The following is a 14,328-nucleotide window of genomic DNA, read 5'->3' as shown; positions in this document are numbered from 1 at the left end:
GTTATGGCAATCAAGGGAGACACAATTTTAGAACATCTAATATTGAGGTCTGTCCCACCTCTGATAAATAGGAAGAGGTGGAGGCATGCATTTGCTTTTCTGTCATTTTGCTAAGAGATTAATCAATAGAAATATAGAGCATGGTTATCAGATGGCTGTTGTGGTGCAGTGGTAGTGTTCCTACCTCTGGGACAGGCCATTCAGATTTAGGTCCCATCTACTCCAGATTTAGGTCCCATTCAGATTTAGGTCCCATCTCTGAGTGGGTTGATTAGGAAAATATCTACACTGTGATCATTGTATGCCTAAAGTAAAACAAAATGGGATTTACAGACATTTTTGTGAATGTGTTCTAATCTGCTCTCTGTGCCTGAAGATCTGAAATCGAAATTTTGATCTGATGTAACTTTTTCCATTGCTGTCAGAAGCCTGGAAATCCTGACCCAACAGCACTGTAGGCACATTTCTCAAGACAGCAGCAGCTCTTTCTCAAGGACACCTAGGGGTGAGTAATAAATGCAAGCTTTATCTGAGACAGCCCCATCCCGTCAATGAATAATAACAAAAAATGGCATTGCGACCTCACATTGGTATCTTCTTCTGTGTCCCATGCCAGGCAGGAGTGATCAGGTTACTACTTCAATGTTTGCGTTTGCTGGTGAAAGTTCATTGAAAACTGTAAATTTTAACATCATAAGACACTAAATTAATAGAAAATGGACTGTTGCACCAGGTGTTTTGTGTTTTCACTAACCCAGAGTCAAATAGAAGGCAGAAGCTGATACAAGGGGGAACAGTTACCTTGACAGGTCTTTAAGATGCCATAATAAAATAGAAGATGCAGAAAACACTCAGTCTCTGTGAAGACAGAATTAAGTCCAGGTCAAGAACTTGGCATGTTGTTCAGCTCTTTGAAACAAAAGTAAACTCACTTTAAATTTCCTTAAATTGTTTTAATTGGCTACCTTTTGGGAAAATAGCTGGGGCGAGGAGAGGTCTTACAATCTGATAGTTATTAAAGAATTCCACGTTCATCCCCATGCTCATTGCTACGGGGGAACCAGTTCCACCACAGAACACACCAGATGGCCTCCATCTTTAGAGATCGCCATTTCCCTTCCCATGTGGTTGAAGATGCCCTCCAACGCATCTTATCCATATCCCGCACCTCCGTCCTCAAACCCCACCCCTCCAACCATAACAAGGACAGACCCCCCCTGGTGCTCACCTTCCACCCTACCAACCTTCACATTAACCGCAACATCCGCTGACATTTCCGCCACCTCCAAATGGACCCCACCACCAGAGATATATTTCCCTCCCCGTCCCTTTCTGCTTTCCGTAAAGACCGTTCCCTCTGTGACTACCTGGTCAGGTCCACGCCTCCCAACAACCCACCCTCCACTCCTGGCACCCTCCCCTATCACCGCAGGAATTGCAAAACCTGCGCCCATACCACCTCAACTCACCTCCATCCAAGGCCCCAAAGGAGCCTTCCACATCCATCAAAGTTTCACCTGCACATCCACTAATATCATTTATTGTATCCGTTCCTCCCGATGTGGTCTCCTCTACATTGGGAGACTGACGCCTTCTTGCAGAGTGCTTCAGGGAACATCTCCGGGACACCCGCACCAATCAACCCCACCGCCCTGTGGCCCAACACTCTGCTGAGGACATGCAAGTCCTGGGCCTCCTCCACCACCACTCCCTCACCACCCAACGCCTCGGAATACTTCAACCCCAGGGCATCAATGTAGATTTCACCAGTTTCCTCATTTCCCCTCCCCCCCCACCTCACCCCAGTTCCAACCTTCCAGCTCAGCACCGTCCCCATGACCCGTCCTACCTGCCAATCTCCCTTCCCACCTATCCACTCCACTCTCCCCTCTGACCTATCACCTCTACCCCACCCCCATTCACCTATTGTACTCTTTGCTACCTTCTCCCCAGCATTTCCCCCCCCCATCGCTTCTTGATCAATGGTTTTAATGCCTGATCTAAAACTGGCCAGACAGCAATTGTATTGTTTTCTGTTAAATATTAAGCTTTTTTGAAATATCTTAAACAAAATCACTGATGACATCCCAAGTGACCAATTGCTATAATATCCTTCTTTGTTCTTCTATTCACTGTATTTGCAGACTCTGACATAGTTGACCATAGCCCAATCCTTCTCCATAGTCACAGCCAGAGGATCTCCTGCAATGATTTCTCTTCCCGCCAGAAATGATTAGTTCTGCAGTCTTCCTGAGATCTTTCCTCCATTCCCTCTTATTTCTAATTTACGTGTTACTCTTTTATGTAATCAACTGAGAACACACTAGTTTCCAAAAGTACATTGTAATATCCAGCTCCACACAAGAACATAAAACCTTAAGCCATAGTTCAGAAATAGGCCATTCAGCCCATCAAATCTGCTCTGGCATTCAATGGGATTATGGCTGATTTGATAACCCTCAAATCCACTTTCCTGTCTTTTCTCTGTAACCCTTGATTCTCTAATAGATTAAAGATGTATATGTCTCAGCCTTGAACATAAAATTCCAACAGATTTACGATCGTCAGAGAGAAGAAAACCCTTCTCATCTATGTCTTAAATGTGTGATACCTCATTCTGAGATTATGCCCTTTGGTCCTAGACTCTCCCACAAGGGGAAACAACCTTGCCACATCTACCCTGTCCAATCCCCTAAGAATCTTGTATGTTTCAATATAATCATTACTCATTCTTCTAAACTGCAATGAGTACAGGCCAAACCTACTCAACCTCCTCCATACTGGTGACAACCCAGTGAGGTTTCTTTGGACTGCCTCCAATATAGTCTATCTTTCTTCAGGTAAACATTCAAAACTCAAAAATGGAGTAATCCAGCTGTGATCTCATCTGTGCCTTGTACAGTTTTACTAACTTTTATACTTCATTCTCTTTGAAATAAAGGTCAACATTCCATTTGCCTTCCCTAACACCTTGCTGAACTTGGTTGCTAGTTTTTTGTGGTACCTGGATGAGAACTCTGAAATCCCTTTGTTCTGTAGATTTCTGCAAGTCTTCTCCGTTTAAATAATATGCAATTCCTTGTTTCTTCCTGCATAAACTCACACTTTCCCATACTATGTTCCATCTGCCAAGTTTTCTTTTACAACTTGTTTAATTTGGTTAGGACCTCCTTTGTGTCATCCTCACCACTTGCCTTCCCAACTATTTTTGTGTCATCCACAAACTTAGTTATGGTACATTTGCTTTTCTCATTCAAGTCATTAATATATATTGTAAATAACTGCGGTCCCAGCAATGATTCCTGATGCACACCACTCGTTACAAGTTGCCAGTTGAAAATGCCCCTTTTACCCCAACTCTCTGTCTTCTATTCTTTAGCTAAATCTATGCTATCCATGCTAATATACCATCTCCAACATCATGAGCACTTAACTAAGTAGCCGAATGTATGGTACCTTATCAAACGCTTTCTGAAAATCAACCTCACTGTTGTATCCTCTAAGTCTCTTCACTGCTTGGATGTTGTCAGGCTCCTCAATTCATAGATGATCCATAATTTCTTCCATTTGGACATTGTCATGATTGAAGTCATTGAGTTGAATCTTTTTTTTGGTTGTGTCAGTGTTGTAGAGTCCCATGGGTGTTTCTTGTCATAATGCCAGGCAAATTCTCTCACGCATCTGACCAAACACATTTCATTAACTGCCCACGCCATCCCTCTGGCACGTCTCCTGCCTAAGGCTTGCCTCATCTTATCATGTGCCATTCCCAGAACAACTCTCCACTCACTGGACATCCGCTGAAAGGCTGGCAACCCTGGGACCTGTGCCCTCTTTAAAAGCCTGCTGTGCACCTGGACAAATGTTAGTGCTCTCAGGTGCCCCTCACCAGCAACAACCACAAAACCACCTTGCTCACAGCACATGGTTGGCATTGCTAACTGATCCTTTCACATGCAATGCCCTTTTCTCAGTCAGGTAATTGATTATACAATTCCCAACAGGCAATTTTATTTAGAACCAGTGAAAGTGGGTAGTGGCCGCAGTTCACCCCCACAGTGCAAACCAAATGCTGGCATGATGACCAATGACTATCCTATCAGGATGTTGCCGGTATGGAAGGCTTAATATAAAGAAAAGTTGGATAGGCTGGGACTTTTTTCACTGGAGTCTAGAAGGCTGAGTGGCGACCTTATAGAAATTCAGAAAATCATGAGGGGTAAAAATAGACTTAATGGGAGTTGTCTTTTCCCTCAGATGGGGGATTTCAAGACTAGGTGGTATATTTTTAAGGTGAGAGGAGAGAAATTTATAAAAGGTATAAGGAGCAAATTTTTGAGACAGAGCGTGGTTCTTGTGTGGAATGAGCTTCTTGGGGAAGTAGTGGATGCAGGTACGATTATAATGTTCAAAAAACATTTGGATAAGTACATGAATAGGAAAGAGGGATATGGGCCAGGAGCAAACAGGTTGGACTAGTTTAGTTTAGCTTTATGTTTGATGTGGACTGCTTAGACTGAAGGGTCAGTTTCTGTGCTGTATGACTGGATGATCTGGGCCCCTGCAGCCAGCTCCATCAATTGGAACTGGATGTCAGTCAAATACTAGAGTCGAGAGTATGGTGCCGAGAAAGCACAGCAGATCAGGCAGTATCCGAGGAGCAGGCAAATTGACCTTTTGGGCAAGTGCCCTTCATCAGGAATGAGGTTGCTCCAGCATCTGCAGTCCTCACTTTCTCCTAGTCAGTCAGATACTCTCTGGCTTGTAGCCACCAAAGTAGCTGAGCTGTGTTATCCACAAGAAGAACTTCATTCTCATCAAAGTCCTCCTCCTCCTCACAAGGTTGCTCACATTCCCCAAGTTCCTCAGTGTCTATCAGAGCACCTTGTTGCTCAGTCCAGTTGGGCAGAGCACAACACACCAGGATGATGAAGTGGCACCAGTCCATCTGGAGTATTCCCCAGATCACTCCAAGCAGTGGAACCACCATCTCCAGCAGCCCTACTATCTGCTCCACAATAGCCCTGGCATAAGGTTGGCAGCAAAGAGTCTGTGCTCAGAGTCAGTCAGGGGGGCGTGCACTGGTCCCATGAGCCATGCTCACAGTGGATAGACGTCATCCCCCCAGTAACCAGACTTGAAAGGTACCATGTACATGTGAGTGACCCAAGATGGAAGAGTTCTGGCAGCTGTCAGGAGAGCAGGCACATTCCCCCAGGGAAATGGTGGCGGTGATCACAGATTACCTGGTCATGAATCTAATGGAACCCTTTCCTGTTGATGAATTTCGTCAATGGTATCTCACACCTGGAGAGAAGCCTGCTACATTCCCTCATCCCATTGCCTGAGCCATGCCTCATAATCAGGAAGCAAAGTGAAAGGCTGCCATCTTGCACCACTGCCATCAGTCACTGTCCTAATACCTTTGTGGGTGTAGGACAGGGAGATTCCACACAGGTCACCCATCGCTCTCCTGGAAGGAGGCAGTCACTTTGGGGTTCGCAGCAGCAGCCCCCTTGCCAGCCAGTGGGAGAAGGTGGTCTCCCACTCCTGCAGCCCTCAGCTCCTACTGTGGCATCTTACACTGTATCCTGGGACATATGTTGCCTGGGTCATCACTGCACCTCGCTCCTCCCCACGAAATGGAGGCAGGGCTGAAAATCTCTGGTGCTGATGGGCAGAAGGACCTCATTAGTACTGTCCGAATCAATGATTCCTTCTGCATCCTGATGGGCCATGTGGCTGTGACCTCTCCCTGAGTTAGTGCTCCTCATCCTCTGGGGCAGCTCCTGGCCTCGGTGTTGGGCCTGCTCCTCCTGTTCTGCCTTTACCTTCTCAGGAAGGCAGTGACCGACATCCCACCAGTGACTTGGTACAAGGGTCTCACTGTCACTTTCTTCTTGCTGGTAATGGCCAGCGTTGGGAACATAAGGAGGAAAACAGGTCCTCAGCTCTCCATACAGTGCTGACGTGGGCTGAATGCACTCCTCTAAACACTGAGATATGCAGCACTCTGATAATGAAGGGCATGTTTCCATCATTCATTCAGATTAGTGAGTGATGCAATACATTATATCAAAATAAGGTGCCTATCAAAAATAAAAATCATACTACACTTGACAGGTTCACTCTGTCTTTCTCATCTCTGACTCTCAACAGATGCTGCCCACCCTGGTGAGATTCTCTGGCATGTTCCGCTTTTATTTCAAATCTCCAGCGTCTGTTGTGTTTGACTTTCATTGAAATAATTCAGCTTAATGTTCTGGAAGCATGGCTCCAAATCATTTCATAGCAGCAGGTGGAATTTAAATTCAGTTGTTTAAATCTGAAGCAGAAAGCTGGTATCAATAATGGTGACCATGAAAGTATAATTGATAGCGAGTTTTGAGAAGATTTATAGCTCAGGTTGAGGTTCTGAATGTAGGTTTGTTCACTAAGCTGGAAGGTTCATTTTCAGATGTTTCATCACCATACTACGTAACATCATCAGTGAGCCTCTGGATGAAGCACTGGTGGCATGGCCTTCTTTCTATTTATGTGTTTAGGTTTCCTTGGGCTGGTGACATCATTTCCCATGGTGACATCATTTCCGGCGGTGATCCCATTTCTGGTACTTTTTCCCAGGGAGTGGTAAATGGGATCCAAGCCAATGTGTTTGTTGATAGAGTTCTGGTTGGTATAATTGATTTTTCCAAAATCCCATCTGGTTCACTAATGTACTTTAAGGAAGGAAATCTGCCATATATTCTGGTGATCTTGCCTAAATGTGGCTCTAGTCACATAGCAATGTGATTGACTCAGTGTCCTCTAGAATGGCTGAACAAACTAGTCTGCATAATAATAAGGAACAGGCAACATACATTAGTCTCACCTATGACAGCTGCATCTCATGTAAAGATAGAAGCAAAACCTAAATATTTCTCTCCTACAATCCATGCCTTCATGGTTAAATCCCTCCATTGTCTCATCTGCATAGCTTTGTAACTTCTTCCAACTCTGCATTTCTTTGACTCTGCCCTTCTGTGTACCCCAACATCCTTTCCCTCAACATTCTTACCTATAGCTGCCCAGTGCATCATTATTGGAATAGCCCCTCCGCTTTTGGCTCCTTTAAAACTCTCTCCATTTTCCTCTGACAATGTTTATGGTCATCTATCTCCTTCTTTGGCACAGTGTCAAGTCCTATCTGAAGCAAGTAGACTCAGCATGGCTTTATGAAGGGAAATCATGCCTGAAATATTTATAAGAATTCTTTGAAGAGATAATAGACAGGATAGATAAAAGGGAATAGTTGATGTTATATATTTGGATTTTCAGAAGGTGTTCGATAAGATATCACACATTAGAATAATTAATGAGATAAGAGTATGTTAGCAAGGATAGAGGGTTGGCTAGCTAAAAGATGTTGTGACAAAGGGAGCATTTTCAGGATGGCCACAGTCACAAGTGGAATGCCACAGGGATCAGTGCTGGGATCACAATTATTGGTGAGATATATTAATGACATGGATGGTAGAAGTGAATATACTATGGCCAAGTTTGCGGATGTCACAAAAATGGTGGGAAGGCAAGTTGTGGTGATAACAGAGTCTGCAGAGGGATATATGCAGATTAAGTGAGTGGGCAAAAACTTTGCAGATGGAATACAATGTGGAAAAATGTGTGTTTGTGCACTTTATGTGATGAATAGAGGTACTGAATATTATTTTAATGGACAAGGACTGCAGAAAACTGTAATAGAGATGGATTAGGGAGTCCTTGTGCATAAATCTCAAAACCCTAGCATACAGGTTCTGTTCAAGGGAAGGAAAATGGACTGTTGGCTTATCGAAATAGAATTAGAATTAGCCTTTTTTGTCATGTACTCTCGAATGAGTGCAGTGAAAAATTTGTAGTGTCGCCTCTCGGTGCCATCTTATGTACAGGGTACCTAGGCACAGGATACATAAGTATTTGTTACAGTCTTGAGAGAATCATAAATAAAAGTTCAGCATAACAATAAAGGATAAATAAGTTTTCTTTTAAAATGTACTCGCACGTTAGTCTTTTAACCAGGTCTGGGCTGGCTTTCAGACCAATGGGCCAAGTGTATAGGAGATGCTGGGCATCAATACTGGAGGCCTTGCAGGTCTCCACTCCACTCGCCTCTGGGACCTGCTGGTGCCACGCCAGCTTGCCCTGGGCTTCACCTCCACTCACCTGAATGAACTCACAAACTCTTAAGATTTGCCTCTACCTGTGTTTTTGTTTTTTGCCGCTGTCTACCTATTATTGACTTATTTAACTCTGTGATCTGCCTGTGTTGCTCACAAGACAAAGCTCCCTTGGTTTAAGTAAGATATATTCCTGATGAAGGGCTTTTGCCCGAAACATCGATTTTACTGCTCCTCGGATGCTGCCTGAAGTGCTGTGCTTTTCCAGCACCACTCTAATCTAGATATTGGTATCAAAGGCAATCCGGACAAGTTTCATGAGGTTGATCCCAGATATGGAGGGATTTTCGTATGAGGAGAGGTTGAATAGGTTGGGCCTGTACTCATTGGAATTGAGAAGAATGGGAGGCAATCTTATTGATTTTATTTTATTTTTTTGTTTTGATTAATTGTTGTCACATGTACCGAGATACAGTGAAAAGTGTTTTGCTATGTGCTTTCCAGGCAGATCGTACAATACCAGTGTATAAGGGTAGCAGAATAGAGTGCAGAATACAGTGTTACAGCTACAGAGAAGATGCATAGAGAGAGAGAGATCAACATTAACATTTGAGATATCTGACAAGATTCTTAGGGAACTTGACAGGGTAGATGCAGAAGGTTGTTCCTCCCAATGGGAGAGTCTGGGAGCAGAGGGTACAAACGCAGACCAGGAGTTCACCCAGTTATGACAGAGAGGAGGAGGAATTTCTTCTCTGACAGAGTAGTGAATCTGTGGAATTCTTTACCATAGAGGGATGTTGAAACGGAGTCATTAAGTTTATTCAAGGCTGAAGCCGACTTTTAATTAGTAGGGGAATCAGGGATAATGGGGAAAAGGCAGGAGTTGACGAGTATCACATCAGCCAGGATCTCAGCGAATGGCAGACCAGACTTGGACTAAATGGCTTACTAATGCTCTTATGTCTTACTTTTATATGGGTATACAACTGTGAAAGGGTTTTTGGGATTTATTTTAATTATGGTAAAGATGCGACATAAATGCAATCTGTTGTTGAAACCTGAGCCAAAATGCTGTAAACGTGGTGCTGACTATAAAGCAGAATATGTGTTGAAGACTTGACATGAGGAGTTTTAATGCCCCAGGATTTACGGGTACAAAATATTGCAATCAATGGCAACGCTTAAATATAGATACTTTAATAAATCATGCCAAGGTGCTTCAGAGATGTGTTTTCAACAGCTGGTCACATAAAGATTGAGGGCAGATGGCCAAAGCTTTAGGATTGAAGGTGCATGCTTAAGTAGCAAAGAGAGGTGGGAAAGGAAGAGATCAAAGGTGGAAGTACCACAGCTTCAGGGGCCTCAGTATGTGAGGTGCAGCACTGCTGAAGTGACCACAATTAGAGGAGCTCACAGCTAGGGCTGGAGAAGGTTGCAGGGAGAGGGAATTGCAAAACAAGGACGAGAGTTTCAAAAGCAAAGATGCTCCTCAACAAAAGCACTGTGAAATAAAATGAGAGAAAAACACAGCAAGGTCAATTTATTTTTTAAAAGATGCAGGACTGTAGGAATGTGTCTCAAGCGGTGGCTCAAAACAGACGGAGCTCATCTCGCACAAAGCGGCTAATATTTAATTCCAGTGAACCGAATATCAGGAATGGGGCGTTCAATCCGCCACAGCCTAGACTGCTTTTACGCCCATTGCTGTAGACGAATTTCCAGGGAACTCATTCCCTGCAGCTTATAGACTCCGCCAGTCCCCATCGTGGAAGTGCAATTTCTAAAAAGAGAGATGGGTGGAAATGCCGTTTTTTAAAAAATTTCTGCAGCTGGGCATGGCATCCTAGGGCTGTGTGAGTCAGTAAAATAGGCTGCAAATAATAAGCTGGTTTCTCCAGCCCCAGACCCCCTCACTGCCTGCAGTAACCAGAAGTGAATAGCAGGCGACCCGGAAGATGAGATCTGCCTGAAACAAGCCCGAAGATCATCGCAACCCTTTTATTTTTTTTATAAACCAAGTTTTTTTTTTAAAAAAAAGACCCCTTTGCAAGCAAGGTCTGTATGCAATGCTCTGATTTCAAAACTGGGTTGGCTGCATTCAATGCAAAAGGCGCTTGTGGTGCAAGGATGGTGGGGAGGGGGGGGGATTGAAGGCGAGACGAACCTTTTTTTTCGCTCTGTGCAAAGTGGTTTCCTAATGCATTTTCAGATCTTTGGGTTTTGCATTCAAATGCAATGCAAGGCATGCGTGTTCTAGGAAGTGTTGAAGCGTCTGAATTTTTTTTAAATGTGTGTGTGTGCCGGGCAATTCAAACCCTTGGCAATTCTTAAATCGCACGTAAACAATGAATCATCAAGACATGCAAATGTGATTTCAGATCTGAGCTTCTTTTTCTCTCTCTCTCTCTGTCTCATTACTTTGGGACCTGCAAAATATGGCGACTCTATGTCCTTTTTTTAAAAAAAAACACCGGCTGCCATTTTTGTTTTTTTTTCTTCTTTTGTCGCTTTTTAAAAAGAATTTCTTTTGCAGAAAAAGTTTTATTTTTACCCCGCAGACGGCCTGAGAATGCAGGAGAGGCTGAGCACAGACACAGGAGGGTATTTGCACCACCCTCTGTAATATCAGAAAGCCCACATTTCTTTTTGTAATCGCATGCAAAGTTCCTGCAACAAATGCATCTCGTTTTAATTTCTTGAAGATTTTTTTCTTTCTCCCTCAGCACCCCCCCCACTTTCCCAAACAATTGCAAATCCTTTAATGGAGAGCGAAACAGATCTAATGCATTTTAGCGCCTTTTCAGAATTTTTAACCCAAAAAAAAAGAAATTTGATACTTTGGGATGAAACTGTTACTGTTGGGATTTGTAACAAGTTTCTATATAGTTTTAAGGTTGAAATGGAAGATATGTCCTAAAAGATTCAAGTTCATTTATCGTTTTAAGATTGAAATGGAAACCTTGTTCTGAAAGATTCAAGTTTTTTAAATGTTATTTTTCTCTAGGCCTCTGCCAAAAAGTTTTACATTGAGTGAACAAGATGTTTTAATTTCATTCAACATTGATGACTGCCTCAGTTTTCTCTTTTTTAAAACAAAAGTAAAAATGTGACCTTTTAAATCTGTTCATCTTAATGATTAATGTGGGATTAATTTCTGTAAAGTATTATTATCGGGATTAGTGTGGAAAATGCAACTGTTAGGAATATCTCTCGAGTTGGGAGGGGGAATGGTACTTGGCAGAATTTTTAAAATAAAAAATGTGATGATAAAGTTGCTGATTTTGGAACTGCCCTGACACAGGGATGTTATTTGATGTTGTAGTTGTTGATTGATTCACTAATGGATGGAAGAAATCGGTTCTGCCTGTGTTGGACGAGTGGCTCCAAGGTGTCCTCCCACAACCATCCCATTCATCTGCAGGAGAGTTTTGTAGAACCACTCTGGGAGTCTGACTGTAGGTGCCTTACAGGGCTGGCCACACAGTCTGTCTGACTGACTGAGGAGATGGTGAAGTTCTTCATTCCTGGTTTTGGGTGATTCTGGATCCATAATTCAAAATGACCATTCTCAATGGGGAGCAGGTTGTCAGTTTGGAGCCTACAGAGATGACCAATCTAGATGGTCAGCTAAGTGGTCAGTTTTGCATCCAGACAGGTGATCCAGGGTATGTTGGCAGGGCATGCAGTCAGTTTTGGTGTCTGGGTGGATCACCTCAGGCCAAGTTGTGTTGTGGCCTGTTGGTTAGTTTCTAAACTGACATGAGGTATCTAATCGGAACTCATTGAGGTATTGACCCTGATTTCACTTTTCTGGAGACTTCCTGCGGTGTGTGGTGGAGTTGGGCCAACAGCGCAGAATATTTCAGAGCAAGTGCAGTGGACTTTCAGCATTGCCAGTTTATTGACTCCTCTCTGTTAGAAATGTCTTGTAGTCATTCCGAGAAACAATATCAAAGTTAACTGTGGCCTTGGGATCAGGCCAAACCGATGAAAAGATTTTATTATTTTCTGTAGCAGTACATGGAATTGAAACTGTCTGATCTCCTGTGGTTTATCTGGTGTTTCATGCACCTCTGGAGGACCAGCTTTCACAACTTTAGTCTTTGATGGTGTTAACTCTATAAGTTAACACAATTGGTCATTCATTCAGTGTGAAGTTAATAGTTCATAAAAGATAGGAACTCATTAAGTCTACTGTGCCATTCAATGAGATCACAGCCAATTTGATAGTTCTCAACTCCCCTTTCCAGTATTTTCCCCAAAATCCTTGGTTCCCTTACTGATTTAAAAGCTGTCCATCTAAACCTTGAATATATTTTAATCCCCAGCTTCTGTTGCCCTCTTTGGTAAAGAAGTCTTCAGATTGTCCACCCTCTGAGAGAAGAAATTCCTCTTCATCTCCATGTAACCCCTTATTGTGAGATTATGCCCTCTGGTCCTAGACTCTCCCACAAAGGGAATCAATCTGCATCTACCCTACCAAGCCTCCTAAGATTCTTTTATGACTCAAGAAAGTCACCTCTCAATTCTTATAAATGTCAATGGGTGCAGGTCGAACCTACTCAATCTCTCTTTAAAAGACAATCCTTCCATACTCGAGATCAACCTTGTGAACCTTTTCTGGACTGTCTCCCATGCCAGTGTATCCTTCATTAAACAAAGGGAACAAAATTGTTGACATTAAATAGGGCGTAATCTAAATAGTGTTGTGTAGTTTTAGCAAAATCGCCCTATTATAATCTATTCCTTTCAAAATAAAAGTAAACAGACTCTTTGCCTTTCCTACTCCCTCCTGACTCGATGGTTTTTTGTGATTTATGCAACAGGACCTCAAAATCACTCAGCACTTCAACATTTTCTGTTTTTTATTCAGCTCCTCTATTGTCAAAGTGCACAATGTCACATTATATTCCATCTGCCAAACTAGTGCCTACTCACTTACACTGTTTATAGCCCTCTATATCCTCCTTGTCTTCCCACCTATTTTTGTGTTATCTGCAAACTTGGCTATAGTACATTCATTTCCATCATCCAAGTTATTAATATACATTGTAAATAATTATGGCCACAACACTGACCCTTGTGGCACTCCAATAGTCACAGGTTGCCATTTTGAAAAATCATCCCTTATCCCAACACTCTGTTTTCTGTTAGTTAGCCAATCCTCTGTCCATGCTAAAATATTCCCCCCAGCGCCATGGGGTCTTATTCAGTAGCATTAAGCGTGGTATTTTATTGAAGGCTTTTTATAAACCAAATGTACAAGTGAATCTGTTCATTTATGCTTCAGTCTAACATATAAAATGACTTTAAAAGAAAAGTAATGTCAAACGAAAAGTAGTCCTTGTAAATAAGCAGGCTATTGTAGGCTGGAGACATCTACACTCTGAGCCCAGCCCTCCTTTTATGATTTGATTTATTTATTGTCATGTAAATCTTGTCATAAAATACAGTGAGAAGTGTTGGAAAGTGTTGCCTCTCTTCTGCACCATCTTAAAAACACAGAAAAAAGAGCAACACTTCGAATATAAAGACAGGAAAATGAAGGAATGAAGAAGGTATTCACCTTTACAGTCCTTGTTCGATTTGATAAAAGGATGTCCAGTGTACAGTTTTATTTTGGTCAGACTTGTCCATTTGGCGACGGAGATATGTGCGAACATATCACTTTGGCTAAATCAAACTCACTTAATTTGTTTTCAAGTTTATCTATTAAACGTATTGTTGGTTTATTTTAAATGGAGTAGCCAGGTAGCAAAAACTGAGCACTGAAACACCATGCCTCAGTGATCAAACACCCAAACAAAAAGACTTATAAGGTTAACACTAGTGAGGTGCAAGTTCTTAAATGACTTATTTAACAGAGGCTAAGGCGCTATGGGCTGAAAGGCCTGTTTTTATGCTGTAACAATTCAGTGATACTGAATCAGCCGGAAGAGTCAAAGAGCAGAGTAGAACGGACAAAAAGTAAATTTAAAGCTGATGCCTGTCAGTTCTTCAGATGAAGAGTGATAAACACATAAAATAAGATTGGGCAGTAATAATGATATGAAAGACCTTGAATATTTGCAAAAAGTTTGTGATATCAGGTTAAAATTTTGGGAATGAGTACAAAAGGTTTATTGGAGTCGTGGAGACATAACAGCATGGAAACAAACTCTTCAGTCCAACT

General features: G+C 42.4%; 1 protein-coding gene across 3 annotated transcripts in view; it reads left to right on the top strand.

Moving 5' to 3' along the window:
• The first annotated feature begins 469 nt into the window (after nt 1–469).
• The window catches only part of LOC122540226 (zinc finger protein 362-like), an 85,038-nt gene continuing 71,179 nt past the window's right edge, over nt 470–14,328 (top strand). Inside the window, exon 1 of one of the 3 annotated variants that reach the window (XM_043675626.2) lies at nt 470–505. The gene's annotated coding sequence lies outside the window, so the exon portion shown is untranslated. Of the gene's footprint in view, nt 506–9,867; nt 10,212–14,328 lie in introns of those variants that run through there. The other 2 variants (XM_087980564.1, XM_043675624.2) reach the window with 2 other exon arrangements.

The sequence above is a fragment of the Chiloscyllium plagiosum genome, unplaced genomic scaffold (genome assembly GCF_037043375.1).
Source record: "Chiloscyllium plagiosum isolate Xiang-an unplaced genomic scaffold, Cpla_swu_hap1 HiC_scaffold_37, whole genome shotgun sequence".
Taxonomy (NCBI): Eukaryota; Metazoa; Chordata; class Chondrichthyes; order Orectolobiformes; family Hemiscylliidae; genus Chiloscyllium; species Chiloscyllium plagiosum.
The sequence above is the reverse complement of the archived record's forward strand: the minus strand, read 5'-3'. Positions and strand labels throughout refer to the sequence as shown.